This window comes from Macaca thibetana, chromosome X (assembly GCF_024542745.1).
Source record: "Macaca thibetana thibetana isolate TM-01 chromosome X, ASM2454274v1, whole genome shotgun sequence".
Lineage (NCBI taxonomy): Eukaryota > Metazoa > Chordata > Mammalia > Primates > Cercopithecidae > Macaca > Macaca thibetana.
Window position 1 is genome coordinate 62,120,282 of NC_065598.1, and position 22,855 is coordinate 62,143,136.

Sequence of the window (22,855 nt, forward strand, 5' to 3'; positions counted from 1 at the left end):
AAGCATGTGATCTCTGTGACCCACATCCTATTCATACACTCCCTCCCCCTTGAAAATTGCTGATAAAAACTTGCTGGTTTTACAGCTCAGGGGGCATCATGGAACCTGCCAACACGTGATGTCTCTCCCTGATACCCAGCTTTAAAATTTCTCTCTTTTGTACTCTTTCCCTTTATTTCTTAGACAGCCGATACTTAGGAAAAATAGAAAATAACCTATGTTGAATTATCGGGAGTGGGTTCCCCCAATACTTGTTGACTTTCTGTCTTGATGACCTGTTTAGTGCTGTCAGTGCAGTATTAAAGTCCCCCACTATTATTGGGTTGCTGTCTATCTCATTTCTTAGGTCTATTAGTAATTGTTTCATAAATTTTGGAGCTCCAGTGTTAGGTGCATATATGTTTAGGATTATGGTATTTTTTCTTTTGGTCAAGGCCTTTTACCATTATATAATGTCCCTCTTTGTCTCTCTTAACTGCTGCTGCTTAAAAGTTTGTTTTTTCTGATATAAGAATAGCTACCCCTGCTCACTTTTGGTGTCCATTTTCATGAAATGCCTTTTTCCACCCTTTTACTTTAAGTTTATGTGAGTCCTTAAGTGTTAGGTGAGTCTCTAGAAGCCAGCAGATGGTTGGTGAGTTCTTATCCATTCTGCAGTTCTGTATTTTTTTTAAGTGGAGCATTTAGGCCATTTACATTCAATTTTACTATTGAGATGCAAGGTACCATTGCATTCATCATGCTATTTGTTGCCTGTGTACTTTGGTTTTTTTGTTCATTGTTTTTGCTTTTTTTTTTTTTTTTTTTTTTGAGATGGAGTCTCATTCTGTCGCCCAGGCTGGAGTGCAGTGGCCGGATCTCAGCTCACTGTAAGCGCTCCATCTCCCAGGTTTATGCCATTCTCCTGCCTCAGCCTCCCAAGTAGCCAGGACTACAGGTGCCTGCCACCTCGCCCGACTAGTTGTTTTTTTTTTTTTTTTTTTTTTTTTGAGACGGAGTCTCGCTCTGTCACCCAGGCTGGAGTGCAGTGGCCAGCTCTCAGCTCACTGCAAGCTCCGCCTCCTGGATTTACGCCATTCTCCTGCCTCAGCCTCCCGAGTAGCTGGGACTACAGGCGCCTGCCACCTCGCCCGGCTAAGTTTTTGTATTTTTAGTAGAGACGGGGTTTCACTGTGTTAGCCAGGATGGTCTCGATCTCCTGACCTCGTGATCCGCCCGTCTCGGCCTCCCAAAGTGCTGGGATTACAGGCTTGAGCCACCGCGCCCGGCTCGACTAGTTTTTTTGTATTTTTTAGTAGAGATGGGGTTTCAGCGCGTTAGCCAGGATGGTCTCAATCTCCTGACCTCGTGATCCACCCGTCTCAGCCTCCCAAACTGCTGGAATTACAGGCTTGAGCCACCGCGCCCGGCCTGTTTTTGCTTTTTAACTTGTATTTTTGTTTAATAGGTCTTATCTGATTTATGCTTCAAAGAAGTTCTGTTTTGATGTGTTTCCAAGATTGGTTTGAAGATTTAGAGCTCCTTTTAGCAGTTCTTGTAGTGATGGCTTGGTAGTGGCAAATTCTCTCAGCATTTGTTTGTTTGAAAAAGGCTGTATCTTTCCTTCATATAGGATGCTTAGTTTCACTGTGTACAGAATTCTTGGCTGATAATTGTTTTGTTTGAGGAGGCTGAAGATAGGGCCCCAATCCCTTCTAGCTTATAGAAATCTGCTGTTAATCTGATAGGTTTTCCTTTACAGGTTACATGGTGCTTCTGTCTCACAGCTCTTAAGATTCTTTCCTTCTTTGTCTTAACTTTAGCTAACCTAATGATAATGTGCCTAGGTGATGATATTTTTGCAATGAATTTCCCAGATGTTCTTTGTGCTTCTTGTTTTCGGATGTTTAGGTGTCTAGCAAGGCCAGGGAATCTTTCTTCAAATATTCTTCTGAATTTGTTTTCCAAGCTTTTAGAATTCTTTTCTTCCTCAGGAACACTGAGTATTCTTAGTTTTGATTGTTTAGCATAATCCCAGACTTTTTGGAGCCTTTGTTCATATTTTCTTATTCTTTTTTCTTTGTCTTTGTTGAATTGTGTTAATTTGAAGACCTTGTCTTCTAACTCTGAAATCCTTTCTTCTAGTTGTTCAATTCTACTGCTGAGACTTTCCAGGCCATTTTGCATTTCTGTTAGTGTGTTCAATGTTTCCTGAATTTTTTTGTTTTTTCTTTAAGCTATTTCCTTGAAAATTTCTCCCTTTAATTCTTATGCCATTTTTTAGATTTCCTTGCATTGGGCTTTGCATTTCTCTGCTGCCTCTCTCATTAGCCTAATAACTAACCTCCTGAATTATTTTTCTGGTAAATCAGGGATTTCTTCTTGGTTTGGTTCGATTGCTGGTGAACTAGTCTGATTTTTTGGGGGCTGTTGAAGAGCCTTGTTTTGTCATATTACCAGAGTTGGTTTTCTGGTTCTTTCTCATTTGGTTAGGTTTTGTCAGAGGGAAGGTCTAGGGCTGAAAGCTGTTGTTCAGATTCTTTTGTTCCACAGAGTGTGTTTTTGATGTAGTACTCTCCCCCTTTTCCTATGGATGTGGCTTTCTGTGAGCCAAACTGCAGTGATTGTTGTATGTCTTCTGGATCTTTCAACCTAGCAAGTCTACCTGGCTCCAGGCTGGTACTGGGGTTTGTCTGCATAGAGTCCTATGATGTAAACCATCTATGGGTCTCTCAGCCATGGGTGAGTAGGGAAGGACGATTAGGTGGGGGCATGGTTAGGCACATCTGAGCTTAGACTCTCCTTGGGCTGGTCTTGCTGTGGCCGTGTGGGGGATGGGGATGAGGTTCCCAGGTTAATGGAGTTGTGTACCTAGGAGGATTATGGCTGCTTCTGCTGAGTCATGCAAGTTGTCATGGAAGTGGAGGAAAGCTCGCAGTCACAGACCTCACCCAGCTCCCATGCAAACAAAATGGCTGGTCTCACTCCCACCGTGCCCCATCTAGCAGTCCTGAGTCTGTTTCAGACAGTGGGTGAGCAAGGCTTGAGAACTTGCCCCAGGATACGTACCTCCCAGCTGCAAAAAAAAAAAAAAACAGTTTGGTTCTTCCCCTATCTATGGAGTCTGTACACTGAATTCACACCCTTCCCTGAGTTCTGGCCAGGAGGTTTCTCGCCCCATTCAAATTGTTATGAATTTCAGCTGGAGATTTCCCTCTCCTTGTGGTGTTTTCCTCACCATCTGGCCCCGCTCCTCTGGCCACCCTCCCAATGGATCCCTGTGGTCCCAGGCAGGAATGGCCTGCTTGGGGACCCAGTAAGCTCCCAGAGCCTTTGTGCTGCTTCCTCTACCCCTGTATTTTGCTTGGATCTCTAAATTGACTCAGCTCCAGGTAAGGTCAGAAACTTCTTCTGCAAACAGACATTCAGTTTCTCCAGTGGGGGTATGTGTTTGGGAGAGGAGGTTCCCCCTTTCCCACTTCTGCCTTTGGGGAACTCACAATATTTGGGGTGTCTCCTAGGTCCTGCAGGAACAGTCTGCTTCCTTCAGCAGATTTGTGGCTCCTCTTGTGATTGCTGGTCTGTTCTTTCAGTCAATCTGGAGCTAAAATTCACAATGCAAGCCTTCTTACACTGCTCTGTCCGTCCGAGTCTGAGCTGCAATCTAGTCATTCCTCTCGTTTGCCATGATGATCTATACCTTCATTTTCAAAATGTAAAATCTTGCACATTTTAAAGTGTTCCCTCTACTAAATAAGTGTATTCTGTGATGTTCAAACAATGACAAAATAGCATAACAATGCATTTCTCAGAACATATCCCTGTTAAGTGACACATGACTGTATTAACAAAAAAAGATCCTTCCTTCCTTCCTTCCTTCCTTCCTTCCTTCCTTCCTTCCTTCCTTTGTTTTTTGTTTTTTGTTTTTTTGTTTTTCTGAGGTAGGCATCTTCTTATGTTGCCGAGGTTGGTCTTGAGCTCCTGGACTCAAGCGATCCTCCTACCTCAGCCTCTTAAGTAGCTTGGATTGCAAGTGAGAGTCACTACGCCTGGCTAAATCTTGCTTTCCAAAAACAGATCTAATTGTCCCAAGAAACTTTGGAATGAGATAACTCATTTGCTAGAAGCAAAATCAAGCTACATGGATTTGCTAATTATTTAGAAAACTGCTATAACATATGGTATTTAACAGAATTTTTTATTCTAGACTCACATAAGGTATTGGAAAAATGTTCATTTAAAAAGTTTTTTTAATCCCCTCCAACTTTGATGTATTTCTAATATTTTTTATATGGTCTGAATTTCATCCCAGCCATGAAACCTTGTTCTGGTACCAGGAGGTAACAATTTTAACTATAATTTTTAAGGTACAGAGGTTAAGAGATGGAGGGAAATACACTAGACAGTCAAAGATAGTCAAGTCCTGTGTATTTTCCAGAAGGAAGCTGGATTGGGAGGAGGATCTAAAAATAAATTCAAACAGATGGGTCAATTTTAGTAGACTCCTCAATAAAGTTGGCAAGAGGGTTGAGAAAGAGCAAAGGGAATAGTTGGTTTCTGTGGCTAATTGAGGTTCGAAGTTTTCCATAGGATTTGCAACACCTAATGTTGAAAATGTTAGGTGACCATGATTATACAGGCCTAAACATTTAGGCCTGTATAATCATGGTCACCTAAATCTGATGAGACATCCGATGGGTTCTTCAGATCATCCAAAAGAAGGTCATTACAGTTTCAAAGTTTTTCTCCAGAGTTTCTTATTAGCACCTCATCTAACAGGGAAAGCAGGGGAGTTTTCATGTTTTGTACCATCTGCTTGTCTGTGGAGGCAGTGTTGTGTTATACATGACGTGGAAGGACAGGGAATATGACAAAGTATAATTCACAAGTCTTACACTGTTAAATACATCACAGCATTATGGAGGAGTGTCTTTTTTAAAGCCTTATTTTACTTTCTTTTTTCCCAAGTATGTCAGAGGCTAATAAATTTTTTGAAAAATAGTAATTGTATATAATCATGGGGTACATAGTGATGTTTTGATACATATAATGTATTATGATCAGATCAGGGTAATTATCATATCTATCATCTCAAACATTTATCATTTATTTGTGTTGGGAATGTCCAAGATCCTCCTTCTAGCTATTTGAAACTAAACAATGTGTTATTGTTAACTATAATCATCCTACAGTGGTATAGAACACTAGAACTTATTCCTCCTATCTAGCTACTTTGTATCCCTTAAAAAATCTCTCCCTGTCTGGAAGGACATTTTATTTTTTTTAATTTTTTTATTTTTTATTTATTTATTTTTATTATTATACTTTGAGTTCTAGGGTACATGTGCATAATGTGCAGGTTTGTTACATATGTATACTTGTGCCATGTTGGTGTGCTGCAGCCATCAACTCATCAGCACCCATCAACTCGTCATTTACATCATGTATAACTCCCAATGCAATCCCTCCCCCCTCCCCCCTCCCCATGATAGGCCCCGGTGTGTGATGTTCCCCTTCCCGAGTCCAAGTGATCTCATTGTTCAGTTCCCACCTATGAGTGAGAACATGCGGTGTTTGGTTTTCTGTTCTTGTGATAGTTTGCTAAGAATGATGGTTTCCAGCTGCATCCATGTCCCTACAAAGGACACAAACTCATCCTTTTTGATGGCTGCATAGTATTCCATGGTGTATATGTGCCACATTGTCTTAATCCAGTCTGTCACTGATGGACATTTGGGTTGATTCCAAGTCTTTGCTATTGTGAATAGTGCCGCAATAAACATACGTGTGCATGTGTCTTTATAGTAGCATGATTTATAATCCTTTGGGTATATACCCAGTAATGGGATGGCTGGGTCATATGGTACATCTAGTTCTAGATCCTTGAGGAATCGCCATACTGTTTTCCATAGTGGTTGAACTAGTTTACAATCCCACCAACAGTGTAAAAGTGTTCCTATTTCTCCACATCCTCTCCAGCACCTGTTGTTTCCTGACTTTTTAATGATTGCCATTCTAACTGGTGTGAGATGGTATCTCATTGTGGTTTTGATTTGCATTTCTCTGATGGCCAGTGATGATGAGCATTTTTTCATGTGTCTGTTGGCTGTATGAATGTCAGCAAAGTCCCAGGATACAAAGTTAATGTGCAAAAATCACAAGCATTCTTATACACCAGTAACAGACAAACAGAGAGCCAAATCATGAATGAACTTCCATTCACAATTGCTTCAAAGACAATAAAATACCTAGGAATCCAACTTACAAGGAATGTAAAGGACCTCTTCAAGGAGAACTACAAACCACTGCTCAGTGAAATAAAAGAGGACCCAAACAAGTGGAAGAACATACCATGCTCATGGATAGGAAGAATCAATATTGTGAAAATGGCCATACTGCCCAAGGTAATTTATAGATTCAATGCCATCCCCATCAAGCTACCAATGAGTTTCTTCACAGAATTGGAAAAAACTGCTTTAAAGTTCATATGGAACCAAAAAAGACCCCGCATCTCCAAGACAATCCTAAGTCAAAAGAACAAAAGAACAAAGGCATCACGCTACCTGACTTCAAACTATACTACAAGGCTACAGTAACCAAAACAGCATGGTACTGGTCCTAAAACAGAGATATAGACCAATGGAACAGAACCGAGTCCTCAGAAATAATACCACACATCTACAGCCATCTGATCTTTGACAAACCTGAGAGAAACAAGAAATGGGGAAAGGATTCCCTATTTACTAAATGGTGCTGTGAAAATTGGCTAGCCATAAGTAGAAAGCTGAAACTGGATCCTTTCCTTACTCCTTATACGAAAATTAATTCAAGATGGATTAGAGACTTAAATGTTAGACCTAATACCATAAAAATCCTAGAGGAAAACCTAGGTAGTACCATTCAGGACATAGGCATGGGCAAAGACTTCATGTCTAAAACACCAAAAGCAATGGCAACAAAAGCCAAAATTGACAAATGGGATCTAATTAAACTAAAGAGCTTCTGCACAGCAAAAGAAACTACCATCAGAGTGAACAGGCAACCTACAGAATGGGAGAAAATTTTTGCAATCTACTCATCTGACAAAGGGCTAATATCCAGAACCTACAAAGAACTCAAACAAATTTACAAGAAAAAAACAAACAACCCCATCAAAAAGTGGGCAAAGGATATGAACAGACATTTCTCAAAAGAAGACATTCATACAGCCAACTGGAAGGACATTTTAACTATGAATAATGCACACTGGCCTCTGGTCTTAGACGCTACTATCAGCCTTCTTTAATATATCTACTATTTCAACCCTTTTGATGCTTCTATAGGAGAATAATAAAGATCTGTGATATAATTATGTAAAAATGCTGTTTTGGATTTAGGAATAGCATTAACATCTTAGAATATAGATCTTTGCAGGATGCACTTCTTATAAAAATCTAAAGCTGACTGTGGAGGACTAGGCTTAGTAAATAACAAAAGAACTACTTTCTGAGAAAGAACTTCTTTGCATGTCATGTGAAAAACCCAACATCATTTTACAGTACATCTGTTTGATGATATTATTTTTCTAATTTTTGTCTTAAAATCAGAGACATGATAATATATGATCTTTTAAGTTTATGTAGTAATTTTCAGTCCTTTTCATATTCTACTTTATTTAATATTCTCAAAAGCTCACAAAGCAAGAAAAGCAGTTAGTATTATCATTGGTTCACACAAGAGTAGATTTGGGTTCAGATAATTTAGTGACTTGCCCAGGGTCATCTGGATAGTAAACCATGCAGTTGGGACTAAGATATAAGTCTTCTTATTCCTCCACAAGTATGCTTTTGTACCTCTTTTTCCATTGGCTTCAAGTGGAGTTCTCTCTCCTTCATTTTTCTTTAAACACAGACTCTAGATAGGAAGAGAAAACACTGATGTCTTTTTCAGCCAATCATTCTTAGAGATTAAGTTAAACACTTTAGTTAAAAAAACCTATATCTTGAAGATTAACAAAATAGAGAAAATAATGTTTATACTTTTTAAAATTTTGTAGAGGCTGTAGTTGTCTTTGCTAACTGATCTTTAGACAAGAGGCAGAAAATCAATAGTACAGTGAGAGTCAACTGTACAATATGGATCCAGTTGTCATTTAGCTTGAACAAATATTGACCAGTGTTTTCTGCCAAGACTGAAGCAAATGCAGTAAATATTGGATTTAAACACGAGTGTTTGAATCTGAATAATGTGACTCATCAAACATGCCTAGTCTGTCTGGCAGAAAGAAAAGAACACTTCTTTCAAGTCATCTTAGCTAAACAATTTAACAAGAGTGAATGCCTATCAGGGTCTAGTCCCATTACTTAATGGTCAATGACAAAAAATAATCCATCTGGAGATCTTTCATAGTTGGAGAAAACAGTTATGGGAAAGTCGAAAGGTTTTATTTTTTGTCTTAAAATAGAAACACCAATAATAATACCTCACTAAGCTAAGAAAGAGATTTGTAAGAACAGCATTAAAGACAATTATCTGCTAGGAATTAGGGTTCCTTGCTATTCCCAGGAGGTTGAGAAAGAGCTTAATAAAGATAATTTTACAAAGCAGATGCCCTATTGTTTTTGATCCTCTTACAATTTCCAGTCATAATTATGGCTATTTACTATCTTACTCAGTCCAGTCAGAATGCGTGATTTCTTCATATGGCTAAAATTTGGTTACCTATCCAATATTTAGACAGTAGTACATTTAATGTTTAGACACCTATCCATGTCACAGTGTAAAATGTACAGATTCTCCATTTATCAAATGTTTTCATTAAATGCAACCCATAGCCATAAAATTATGGTATGAAAAGATGATAAAAATTATGGTATAAAAATATCCCCTAGGATATAAAGTAATATTAGAGAAAATCAAGCAGATGAATAATGTGGTAATGCTGATGATTAATCCATTCATACATTTTTTTGATGGACGAGTCCCTTAAAATATTTCCTTAAGTACTCTCTACAGTTCCTTAACCACATGTTTTAAGAAAGTTCTGTTATTCAACATGGTAACTAAAGTAAAAGCCCAATGAATCAGATATGTATTCCAGTTTGTGATCTTATAGTCAGAGAATAAGATTCCTCTTTTTATAGTTTATAAAGAAAGCAACTGCCAAATAAACAGCAGTTTACTTAAGAGAAGAATATGTTAACTATTTCATCAGTCGTCATTTGCAAATGTGTGAACAAAGAATTTCTACTTCACCAAACAGGTCTCTGACGTATCTTGTATGTATAGCAAAACAATTAAATATTTTTAAAAAATTTTACTAATTGAGACTAGACTTTAATTAGTCAATATTAAGACAGAGGAGAAAAAGCATGACTAGAGCAATAAGAAGATATGGATGGCATACCATAAGTCATCTGACTTCATTCACTTAACTGAAAAGTTATTCAGCAAATAACCTGCTATTACCTCAATCTTCACTGTACAGGTACAATACAGGGCCTTACAACTAGGTGGTATATAAAAAAGCAGTAAAGAAGAGTAGAAAAATGGATCTTACACATCTATTTCTGCCATGACATTCATGTTGAGTAAAGTTTCAGCTTCCTTTGTCATCAAACTTGGAAGTTCAGAACCGACTGGCTAAAAAGAAAAAAAAGAGAAAGAATTATAAATAAAATCCTCTAAATACCATAATTTAAATTCTAAGCCTTAGGTTACTTAAGGAGAAAAGGCTTTGTACACAATATTGAGGGATAATACAACAAGAAGAGGAAGTTTGGATACATGAAGAACTATTACTAAAGCATTACAATTCTACACAATGGCTAATTTCATATTGATAATTTTTAAGTGATTGGAGCAAAGGAAAACACCACATAACAAATAAATTGTGATATTACTATGGGAAAGAGGGATATAATAACTTCTTCCATTTTAGTTCAGAAAGCCAAGACAGAAACACCATGTACACGAAATCAGTAGAAAAGCCGAGATAAGAATTCAAGTATTCTTGAATTCCAGGACGAATAATATCCTCAGGGTCAGTGGTCATACACCATTTTTCTTTTGCAATAATATACACAAGTACAGTAAAGTCTCAAAAATAGGCTTACCTCACTGACATGATAAGAGTCATAATTCACTTTCTTCCTAGATAGCAATGACAAGCTCTGCCAGATTAGCTTCAATACAGAGCCTGTGCATCTCATCCTGTAAATGAAAAGCAGACGGGTGGGGAATCAACAAGCACTGTTGCCAGCAGGATGAAGGTGAATTGAAAAAGTGGTAATCTAGCAGCCAGGAGACAATCTTTGAGAAAATACCACAAACAATAAATTTCATAGATTATTGCAGGTCCTTGACCAAGAAAACACAAGCCTTATAGTATTTTCCAGTTATAGATATTTCACTTCCAGACTATAAAGCTTACTGCTATTCAGAAGATTTCAGTATGTAATTAACTTGTTATAATTTAGCCAGAGTGGACCACAGTCGAATAAAATACCAGAGTATTCAAACTGAAGAGGTCCAGAAAAGAAGGATAAAGGCAAAAACCAGATTACTCTGTTCCCTAGGAATCCTGAATAGGAAGTACTCTTCAACCTGGGAAAACTTTCAGCCCACAAGATGCCTTTTTGCCTACGTGGTGCCAGGTAAAGATGATAAATCACTTCACTGTCCCTAATCAGAAGTGAAATGCGAGATATTTCAACAACGTAACTGGCTAGTCCAAATGACCTCTAGGGTCCTTCTATCTATGAGATTTTATATATATATATATATATAATAGCCACAAGACTTGGGGAGTGGGACTTATGTCAATCGTCACAGTGTAAAAAATTTCTGTATTTTTGCCTTACCCAGTGATATAGATCTTGACTTCATTTTGTAGTGCCATTCATTATTAAAAGGAAGTGCTGTGAGGACCATTTGTAGTATTATTATCAACTATTATTTAACCTGATTTCAAGAGCTCAAAATGCCAGTACATTCTAACAGGTCAGGAGCCTTTGGTCTTCCCTGTAGCTTTCTCAATCTAGTGGAACTTGAACTCAGCTTTGATGGCCAACTAATAATCGTCTCAAACTACAGAGTTGCTTTCTGAGTCAACTCAGTGCCCTGAAGAGTGATGATTATTTTGCTGCTTAAAGTAGTTCATTTTGGTGTAGGTTTGAGGGGCTGGTCCACACTTAAGTTTGACATCAGGCTAAGGAAGCTCACGTGGCCCCCTTTTAGATGTGTTTCTTTCTCTTTCTCTCTTTTTTTGAACTTCAAAGATCATATTTATTTGGAGAAAGCAAAAAAAGCCACAACCCAAAGGATGGGATTTTATATCTCAAGGTGTCTCCCATGTAATAAGTCTACAGATTACAGATTATTTTCATAGAAGATATTTTTTGTACAAATTTTGCATGTATTCAGGAGCGGGCCATTAATTAATTCCTGTTTCTATTTTAACAGGGGCAAAGTAGGGGAGAGCGAAAAACAGCTTTGGATACAACTACTTCGAAGGAGAATAGATATGAAGATGCCAAATTCTAGCTTTTGATTATCTAAAATCCATGTTTTTTTTTTCTTTTAAAAACCTTCCAATCTTCAGTATATCTTTAAAAGCCCACTTCTTAGCTGCCAGCCAATCCACACCAATTATTTAAATTCACTTGGTACACACCTTTGTCCACTGGGTAAATTATATTCATTATGCCCACTGCTGCAGCATGCATAAACCAACACCCCTGCATGGCTGAACAGGGCCTAATCTAGGACTGATGGGAGAAGAGCTTGCAAACCAAGATCAAGATGTCATTTCTCTGCTAATACTCTCTACCAAACTGATCCCTACAAAAATTCACATAAAAGCAGGCACGTTTAGCTACTGTGTTGCAAGAGAAACCAGGACCTTGTTAAATAGTTCTCTCCATTACCATTTATTCTCTCAAGGGAAGCTTTAAAAAAAAAGAAAAAGAAAAAACAACAAATTGGTTTGACCACCTCATAAATCCAACAAGCATTGGTGTGGCATTTCAGTGGAGAAGGAAACTTGGGGGGGAAAAACTCATCAAGGTTGTAAGAAGGGCTCCCAATTTAACTGTCCCTGTCCCTATTTATCCACCTTTATTCACCACCCAAGACCACTATTATTCTAGAGCACTCTGATCTATAAAGGGGGTCAAAGCATCAGGAGCAGGCAGGTGTAAGAACCAAAAGACAAGAAACCAATTTGCTTGAGAAAAGCAGAGATTCTTCCTTTTACAGCTCTCCATGGCTGAGAGAGACAATGCCCAAGAGATCATCTCTGTGACTTAGAGACTGCTTTTTCAGAGGTTAAGAGTAGCATGAAGAACTTAAGATGATGACAAGAGTCTGAATTTTTAAAGTTTCAAGGTTTCAACAGAATGTGGATATATTCGAACTTTCAAAAAGGAGAGTGTTTAGAAAGGGAAAACCAGGACACACAAAACATTGGGAATTACTATGACCCCCAAGTGCTTCTGGCTCCAGGAAATAACCATTCATGTGTTTGCTGGAGGTCACAAAATTTTCCCCTATTACCTGGTGCAAAATGACTCATCACCTCCCAAAAGCTTCTTTTCAAACCACGATTTTCCCCTTTATTTTGATCAAATGCTCGGGAAGGGAAACATCACACACCGGGGCCTATCATGGGGAGGGGGGAGGGGGGAGGGATTGCATTGGGAGTTATACCTGATGTAAATGACGAGTTGATGGGTGCTGATGAGTTGATGGGTGCAGCACAACATCATGGCACAAGTATACATATGTAACAAACCTGCACGTTATGCACATGTACCCTAGAACTTAAAGTATAATAATAAAAAATAATTTAAAAAAAGCATACTCATATATTAAAAAAAAAACAAACAAAAAAACCAAATGCAGTCCTATTCTTTATGGCCTATAGACTCACTCCCAACTCATGGGGTAAAAAAAAGAAATGAAGGAATTCCCCCTAGGTTGGCCCCCAAACTCAGAATTAAATAGGAGGAGCTGCTGGCATCCACCTGGAGACTAAAACAACCTGAGGCTAAATCTACCTTTCCAAGAGTGGAAAATTTATTCAGATAATGTTTGAGAATTCATATACATCACAATAGGATAAAAACTAAACAATAGAAATCTCACACTTTTCCTTATACCTCCCTCCCCTACTGCCCAACCAGATTCCAGACCTTATATCACTGTCATTACCATTTCTGCTAAATTGAGGCCCCTCGGCACTCACATTACACTGGCAACTGCATGGTGACATAACACACCACAATTTTTCCAGTAAAAATCTCTAGTCTCTTTCTCCCTGGCTATATTGGCGATTCTCCAATTATTTCAGCACTTTAAAGGCTGCAACAGTATGCAAAATAATTTCCTTTTTTTTAAAAAAAAAAAATAAGGTAATAAAGGTCCAGGAGATGGTGAGTTTTATTTTGTCTTGTCTGGATAGAGGTTTCACTTGCTCTCGAATGTTCCAGGGTGGAGATAAATTAGGATAAAGCACAGGATGTCGAGGTCTCTTCGGCTTAATCATCTCCCTCGTTTTCATCTTCACCGTCAATGGAGAGAGCAGCACACTTCCTTGCAGAACTGAACTTGGAAGCTGGATTTTCCTCAGGTTTTTTTGACTCAGGTGCAGATCTGGAGTCTTTCCTTTTTGCCATCTTTCCTATCTGACTCCTTCCAGTGGTCTTTGTTCCCTCCCTCTCCTGGACCATGGCTAGAGTTCCCAGTTTGGCCTTTTGGGACATTCATCCCATCTACTTCCTTTTCATCTTTCCTTGCTGGTCCTTACTCAGATGGTTGAGCTGGAGCTACTTTACCCCACCAGTTGTAGGGGATTTCTGCTCTGTGTCTGAGCTCTGAGATTGAGCAGGAGGTTTAGAACTTCACTTCACCCAACCATTCTCCTTTGGTGAAGGGGCTGGCATTACCTTTAGGGGCTTATCAGGTTTGGGAGGTTTAGAAGTTAGAGACTGACAATCTTCCTCCTTATTGAGTGTTTCATTTTCTAGTGACTTCTCTCTCTCCTTCGTGCATTTCTGCCGGATGTGGCGGAGGTCCCAGTCTGCGATGACTCACTTCCTGTCCTCGACTGTTCCCGTTCCTGAGTTTCTTCACTTTGCCAGCTTGGGTGTCTCTCTCGAGGCTGTCGTTCTAGTTTTGGCTCATCCAGCTAACGCTGCAACTTCTCGTGTTCCTTCTGTAGCTGTTCTTCTACTTCTCTTTCTCTAGTAGCTGTGTCAACGTGCTTTGCCCCTCCAAAGATAGAAGCACCTTGACTGCACTGGGAGGTACTAGCAGAAGAATCATCTTCCTTAGGAGTACTCCGAGGCTTTAGATTCAGTTTGGGTCTTTGGGAGAGACCTCTATCATCACGCATATAATCATCCCGAGAGTAATCATCTCTGGAGCTCCATGACTGATCATCCTATCTGTCGTATCGGTCTTCATAGCCATTCCTGCCTCCTCTGTAGTCATCATCTCTGCCGCACCCACTGTCAAATGCTCTTCTGCCTCTGCCTATCCGAGAATCATAGCCTCTATCATAGTCTCTGCTGCCTCGGTCAACATAGCCATCCCGGCTGCCGTATCAATCCATATCCCAGTGTGGGCCATACCGTTACCCATGCCGATACCCATCGTGATACCGGTCTGAATCACAACGATCTCGATACTAGTCTCCAAAGCTATTATCACCTCTTCTAGGCAGGTAGTCATCAAAGCTGTCTGTGGCAGGAGGAGTCCTCCAGTCTGTATCTGTTTTGTCAGAATCCCTCTTTCTATCATGGCCGAAAGAACGATCCTCCCTGTCTTTCCCCTGTGCTTGATCAGCAACGTCCACTTGAATTTTCCTGTTACCTAGAGACTCTTCATTGAGACTCATGGAACTGAGCAGGGAATCCAGGTCCTCAATTTCAGCATAATCAAAACCTTTCAACCTCTCTGGATTGCTGGGTTCACGTGGTAAAGGCACTGCACTGATATTTAATCCTCAAAAGAGTTCCTTAATTGATTCTTCTGTCATATCATAGGATAGGTTCCCTAGAAAAGCAGTGTAGGGTGGTGATTTAGGAAGACGGCTCTGGTCAATATTGGGTTCCCGAGTAGCCCGTGGAGCAGTGGGAAGGATGGAACGGTCAATTGAAGGCGACCTATACACATCATCATCACTACTGTGCCAAGTTGTTGAAACATCTCCTTCCAGGTCATCTGTTTCATCAGCCCAGGGGACTGGTTTGGAAATATAGGTGCTTCCTCTACCAGTCCTCCCATCCTCAGCCAGAAAGTCTGTTAGGAAGATAGTCTTCCCCTTCTTCTTCTTCTTTTTTGCTGAGGCCACCATGTTGGAAGAGGGAAAGAGTTTTGGGTGTGTTTCTCAGGAAGCTTTTCTCACTGGGGTTGGACAGTAAATGAGGATCAGTAGCAGGGAATAAAATGATAAAGCATGTAAGCAGACAAATGTAAGCACTGCTGATGAAGGTGAAATTCAGGCAGACTCCCTTCCTCCACATGTTACTCAAGATTTTCATGGGTAGAGGTTTGCTGACAATAGTGACTTTGTGGCTCCAATTTAGTAGTATTTCTGCTGAAGCAGCCACAACCTCCTAGTTTCAGGAAATGAAGACAACTTTTATTTTTCTTCCTATAGTTTTGTGCCACGCAGGAGGTTTCACCCTACTTACAGAGTTAATTTCAGATATAAGATGGGAGGAGTGGGTATTTTACACTGCCAATGCCTGGCTTTCATTTTTAGAAGATTGCAAAAGAACAAATACCAAATATATTATCAAAGAGTGCATCTGTGGTATATGAGAAACAATGATAATATGTGGGAGTGCAAGTACAGGGGAAACGTTTCCTTAATTATGTTTTGTTCCCCTCACCATAATATTATAATATTACACTTTGGACTAACAAGAACCCTTCCCTTGACCACCCCAGGCTCAAGCAATCCTCCCACCTCAGCCTCCTGGGTAGTTGGGACTACACATGCACACCACCACGTCCAGCTAATTTTTGTGTTTTTAGTAGAGACAGCATTTTGTCATGCCCAGACTGGTCTCAAACTCCTGAACTCAAGCAATCCTCCTGCCTTGGCCTCCCAAACTGCTGGGATAACAGGCATGAGCCACTGTATCTGGCGACAAGTAATTTTCTAACCTCAGAAGAATATGCCTGAAAATCAATATCCAGATTTCTTCAGAAACACAAATCATACACTAGAGCTAAGACCCAGTATTAGATACTGATCATAATTTAGTTTTCTCCTAAAAAAGGTCTGATTGGTTAAGGTTTCAAAGTAAACATTGAATCAATATTCAAATGTACATTCAGGGATGTATCATAGAATTACACTACTTTTCAGCTCAGAGGTTCACTAGCTTTATACTTGAGTTTGCAAATCCCCATCACCATCGTAAATAATGTTTCTTGGTTTCTCAGAAAGGAAAGTGAAAGAGTGCACAGAGGTACCCTTCAAAGTCTCTACAAGCTTCTGTTGATATATTCCTGCTTTTCTTCCACTCTATCCAAAGTGATTTCCAGATTATGAAAACAATTACAAAGCAAGCATTCCTTTTAAAAACATGTGAACCCCCTAGGTTAAAGAAGAAAGAGATTTTGTACCTGTTCATTATAACATTAGATTGAGTATCTGGTTGTCTTCAATCAAGATTGGAGCATTGACATGAAAAGGAGAAAACACCTACTCCAAAGAAATATTTATAGTTGCCTCTCCAAATAATTCCTGGATCATTAGTTCTTGGAAATCTGGTACCACCAAATCCAAAGATTCCAGGCCAGTGAATCTTCACTCATAGGTACATCCTGAACTGATATTTCAGGGTATTTCCTGAGAAATAATCAACGCAGGAAAATATTAATCCTACATATTGCAAGAGCTCAAATTATATGGGCTGTAGCGTATCTATTAGTTACATAATATCAACAGATGATTTGCAGTGTTTAGGTCAACTAAACAATAATGTGCCCACAAATTCTCCTTTCATTTTATTTGCATATTATATAATACAATGTCCAAACATTCTCACAGGACAACAACTCCATCACTTCAATTTAATGGAAAAAAAAAAAAAAAAGACATCACACCTGGAATAGCTATTACAAAAGAGACAGACAACAAGTGTTGGTGAGGATGTGAAAAAAATAGGAATCCCTATACATTGCTGAAATAAATAAATGTGAAATGGTATATCCACTTTGGAAAATAGTTTAGCTATTTCTTAAAAAGTTAAGTATAATTTTTTCCACTCAGTTCCAATTACTTCCAGCAATTCCATTTTTGGTATCTATGCAAAAGAATTGCAAACACATTTCCACATAAAGATTTTCCTGTGAATGTTCATAGCAGCATCATTTATAATAGCAAAGAATTGGAAAACAACAGAAGTGTCCATTAACTGATTAATGTGTAAGTAAAATGTAGTATATCTATACAATGAAATACTATTCAGCAATACAAAGAGTTGAAGTAGTGATTCATGTCACAGCATAGATGAAAACACTATGCTATGTGAAATGTGCCAGACACAAATGACCACTTGTATTATTCTATTCATATGAAATGTCCAGAAGAGTAAAATCTACAGAAACAGCAAGTAGATTAGTAAATGACCCTGAGGGATCTTATTAGATTGATGAAAATGTTCTAAGATGGGATTATGGTGATAGTAACACAACTCAGTAAATCCACTACAAATTGAATTCTACACTTAAAATGGGCAAATTTTATGATATATAAGTTATCTTTCTCTTTCTCTCTCTTTTTTCTTTTTTTGGGTACAGAGTCTTACTCTGTCACCCAGACTGGAGTGCAGTGGCATGATCTTGGCTCACTGTAACCTCCACCTCCTGGGTTCAAACGATTTTCCTGCCTCAACCTCCCTAGTAGCTGGAATTACAGGTGTGTGCCACCATGCCTGGCTAATTTTTGTATTTTCAGTAGAGAAGGGGTTTTACCGTGTTGGCCAAGCCTAGTCTCAAACTCCTGATCTCAAGTGATCTGCCCGCCTTGGCCTCCCAAAGTGCTGGGATTACAGGTGTGAGCCACCCTGCCCTACCTACAAATTATATCTCTATAATGTTGTTTACACATATAAATTTTAGCTATATATAATATGTGTATATATGTAAATATCATACATATATGAATTTTTATCAATATATATGTATCATTTAGAGAGACTGTATAGCACATAGCAAATAACACAGCAATGTAATAGTACCCCCAAGGGTCAGGATTTGCAGCTCACAGGCCATGTTTCCATTCTGTGGTGTAGGGACTAAACAGACACCTCAGTTTCGAATGGGAAAGAAATAGAATTGGACAATGATTTGCTTTTCAGGTAAAGGAGGTAGTCTTAAGAGAACACAAATAATTCCCAGATTGTTTCTCATATTTTTGACCAACTTACTTAAGTTGTGTGAGGGCTCTGTAAAAAAGATTGAAAAAGCTAAACTACAGCTTAAAATTTCCACTGAAATAGCATACAGATACAGCAGAGGTTAATTTTATCATAGGATTAAATTTTCATTTTCAATAGGATAATTAATTTAGATATGTAACCACATTTTTCCATATTCTTTTTGAATTTATATTTTAGAAAACTGTCAAATACATGTAACTGGACAGCTTCTCTGACAGTTGAATTGTTAAATTAGGTTCTAAGATTTAATGTGTAGTTGTTTAATTATCATTTATTACTATAGTTGACAATAATCTAATATGTATTTCTTTTTTTCTTTTTTCCAGAGACAGGGTCTTGCTCTGTAGCTCAGGCTGGAGTGCAATGGTACAATCATGGCTCACTGCAGCCTCAACCTCCCAGGTTCAAGCGATCCTCCTACCTCAGCCTCCTGAGTATCTGGGACCACAGGCACTCCATGTCTGGCTAATTAAAGAAAAAATGTTTTGTAGAGATGAGGGTCCACCTATGTTTCCCAGGCTGGTCTCAAACTCCTGGGCTCAGGTTATTCACTCACCTCAGCCTCCCAAAGCGCTGGGAGTACTTACAAGTGTGAACCACCGCACCTGGCCTTGTGTGTCTCAAAATATCTAGAAGAGGCTGAGGTGGGTTGGTCATGCCTGTAGTCTCAGCTACTTGAGAAGCAGAGGTGGGAGGATCACTTGAGCACAGGAGTTTGAGTCTACGGTGAGCTATGATCATGCTACTGCACTTCAGCCTGGGTGACAGAATAAGACCCTGTCTCAAAAAAAAAAAAATTCTGTCTAAGAATGAGGATAAAAAATACATAGAAGAGAATAATTCAAACGTTCTTAGCATAAAGAAAAATATTTAAAATAATGGATATTCCAATTACACTGATTTGATCTTTACAAGTGATATGAATTTATTAAATTACCATAGGTACTCCAAAAATATATACCTCTGTTATGTATCAATAAAAATAAAATTAAAAAACAAATAGCATTTATTACAACATTCTAGATGTTATAAAGTCTGAGAGCCACAAACTTCTTTCTCTCTGATGCCTTTAGGAAAGCTTTTCTGGTGCACTGTTTTTCAGATGTGCCTATTGTTAGCATTCTGCACCTCTGTTCAGTTGATGGATGTGATGAAGACAACACATGTATGCCACTCTCCTGGGCCAACACCCAGGTAGATAGATGGCTTTTATGCTGTTGGCTTTAGCAGTCAGTATCTGCAAAAATTTAATTTATGAACAGAAGTTTACCATTCATACCTCCTTCTCCAAAAATATGTCATTCCCATTGTCTTACTTCTTAAACACCTCAGCTCCCAGATACAATTGATTTAATGGCTCGCTTCTCTTTATAGTACCCAGGCGCTAGGATACCCCTACTTACACCTGTAATTACCGTTCCCTCAAACACATTATCTCTCCCAAAAGATTCTAGCTCTTCAGGTTTCCTCCGTATACCCTCAAAAGATATTTCAGAATATTCTGCCTCCTAAATGATCTTCCACTGGAAGTCTTCTCCAGTCATTTCCTTCTCAGATTTCCTTTTCTAAAACTTCCACCTTTCTTCACCAGACTTAATGATTCTTCACTTGGCCCTTCCTTCTACCCAAATAGACATCAATAAAACATAGACGTCTTAACAGGTAACTCTCCTCAGAAGATACCCAAATATCTGCCATCCATAAAATACACTTGAAAATGATATACATGTTTATTCTCCTGTTTCCTTTAACATGTATAGAAAATCTCAAATTTGCAGACCATTTTTTTCCCAAATAGTTACTCTATATTTTTTATTACGTTTATAGTATTTGCTAATTTAAATTTTTGTTGTTTTGGGGAATGGATTTTTTTGGCTAGAATTTTAACTAGCTATTGCTTACATATTGCAAAAGTGTTAATTTTATACCCATATTTTATACTAAGTAAACTTTGTTTTAATATCTTATTTCTTCAATCATGATATTACTGAATGTATTTTCAATGGGCTGGTTGTCATTGTTCTATTCTGTAGCCACAAAATAACAGGTCAGACTAGTTATTTTGCAAGTACGTTTTGGTGGTCATAAAGGGAACTGAGCAAGAATATAGAGAGCAGTACCATTGCCACCACTAAGAAAAAAACTCAAATGCATAATATACTGGCAGAGTACCAATGATGTTATTTTTGTAATTGAAGGAAAGCACTATTTGTTTAGTTGAAAATAAGATATGCCCTCACATTTTAACATAGCTGTAGCCCCTATTAAATTACCAACACATTGCCGACAAGACTGCTTACCCATTGTCTCTATCTGCTGGGTTGATAGATGAAACTAAGTTTTTGGATTCATCTTTCAAATAGGTAAGACACTGTCAAGGAGACTTTTATTTTTGTCTTCAACAAGTGCATGATCATTTTTAAATATTTCCATCTAAATAGTTTAGAGGAAATGATACTTGATTATGTACCCGTTCATAATCAGGTCTTTCTCAGGTCATATTTGATGTGATTCCTATTGAGAATATTTAATAATGATATGAGAAATAATAGCAACAAGCATGGGATTTTTTTTTTTACCCATCCTCCACCATATTATCTCAGAATGTTACAGCATCTTCTCTGCTGGAATGTGGAAATATTGATGAGCACATGGGGAAGCTGAAGCCCCAGATGTGACTGGTAATGACCTGCAATGAGACCCACATTTTATTGCCATTAGCTACCTGAATGCTTCAATGGTCAGACAACTTTGTTGTACAAAACCAAATTTTAATCATCCTTTGTCAGAAATGTTTTCACTAAACAAATATTTTAGGATCTCAACATCAAAGTGGAAAAAGAAAAAGACCCAGTGCATTTAAATGGGAGGTTTAGAAGAATTAGTGACAATTTAGAATTGTCCCTATGTTTTAGCTTCTGAGTGTCTACATTAAGACATTCTAAAAGCTTGGCGTTTTAAGTATACACAGGGTAAGATAAAACTGAAGAACAAAGGGAAAAACCAGCCTCCTGGGAGTAATGCCTGATTCCAGGACTGGGCAGGCAAAGTACAAATTGAGCCTGAAGCATCCTATTATGACAAAAGTAAAGGCTCAAAATAATGAGGATATATCTATCAATGGGTATATTCTAGTAATGAATTATAAATCTTCGAGGTAAATAAGAATCAATGAATCCATGCTGACATAAATAAATAAACAGGGAAGAAAGAAAAGCTCTTCCTTGTGGTAGAATGCAAAATAAAAACACAGAAGAATGATGTAACTAGAAAATTACTGTTGTACAACCATCACGGTAATACATGATTCAGTTAAGAGTCCTCAATTCATGCTAAAATTAAAGGATAAAATTTTGAGGAATAGAATATTTGTAAAGACTCAAAAGTATCTCCCTACTAATATTAATTACAAAGAAAAAATAATAAGAGTGGATAAACTTGGAGTATATCACCTTAAACAAATGATCAAAGTTGATATCACCAATGATATTATGCAGCAAGGACACAGCATCACTTCTTTATATTACTGTCGAAAACATACAGCGTGATTCTACCCATGACACCACACTAAACTCAAAGTGAGGAACATCCTACAAAAAATACTGGCCTGTACTCCTCAAAAGTATTGCAGTCATGAAAGACAAACACAGGCTGAGGAACTCTTCTATATTAAAAGAGAATTAACAGACATAACAACAAAATGTTGTGTATGATCCTGGCTTGAACCCTAGATTGAAAACAGGGGAGAGGGTGTGGTTGTGGCTATAATATTTGTGAAAAAAATTGCTGAAATTTGAATGTAGATTAGGAATTAGAAAATAGGGATTAGAAATAGGAATTAAGACATAGTATTAAGTCAGTGCTAAGTTTCCTGATTTTGATATGGTACAGTGGTTATGTAAGAATATGTCATTGTTATTAGAAAACACATGTTAATGTGTTTAGAGGAAACAGGCACCATGTCTACAACTTACTCTCAAAAAGTTCAGAAAAAAGTGTTTGTATGTGTCAGTGGAGGATGGAGAGAGAGAGAGAAACAAATGATAATTAAAATGTTAAAATTGGAGAATTTAGGTAAAGGCTATCTGGGAGTCCTTTGTAGAATTCTCATAAATGTTCTATTTCAATTATATCAAAATTTTAAGTTACCAAAAAAATCAAAAGTGGAAAGGAGGGCCCACTCAAATGGGAGGCAAAACTCTGTAGTCAATGACTCTACTACCTGGGTTTGAATTTTGAGTCTATCATATATTAACTATGTGACCTTGTACAAAACAGTTAAACTTGCCATAACTCAATTCCCTCATTTGTGAAATGAGAATAATATTAGAGCCTATCTGATAGAAATATTTTCTGAAAATTAAATAAGACAATCTATGTAAGGCACTTAGTACAGTATCCAGCACATCGTAAGTACTCAATAAACATCAGCCATT

At 38.1% G+C, this 22,855-nt stretch overlaps 1 pseudogene; it reads right to left on the bottom strand.

Annotated features, from left to right (window-relative positions):
* Window positions 1-13,496: 13,496 nt before the first annotated feature.
* Window positions 13,497-15,316, bottom strand: LOC126946508 (eukaryotic translation initiation factor 4B-like; annotated as a pseudogene).
* Between the last annotated feature and the right edge of the window lie 7,539 nt (window positions 15,317-22,855).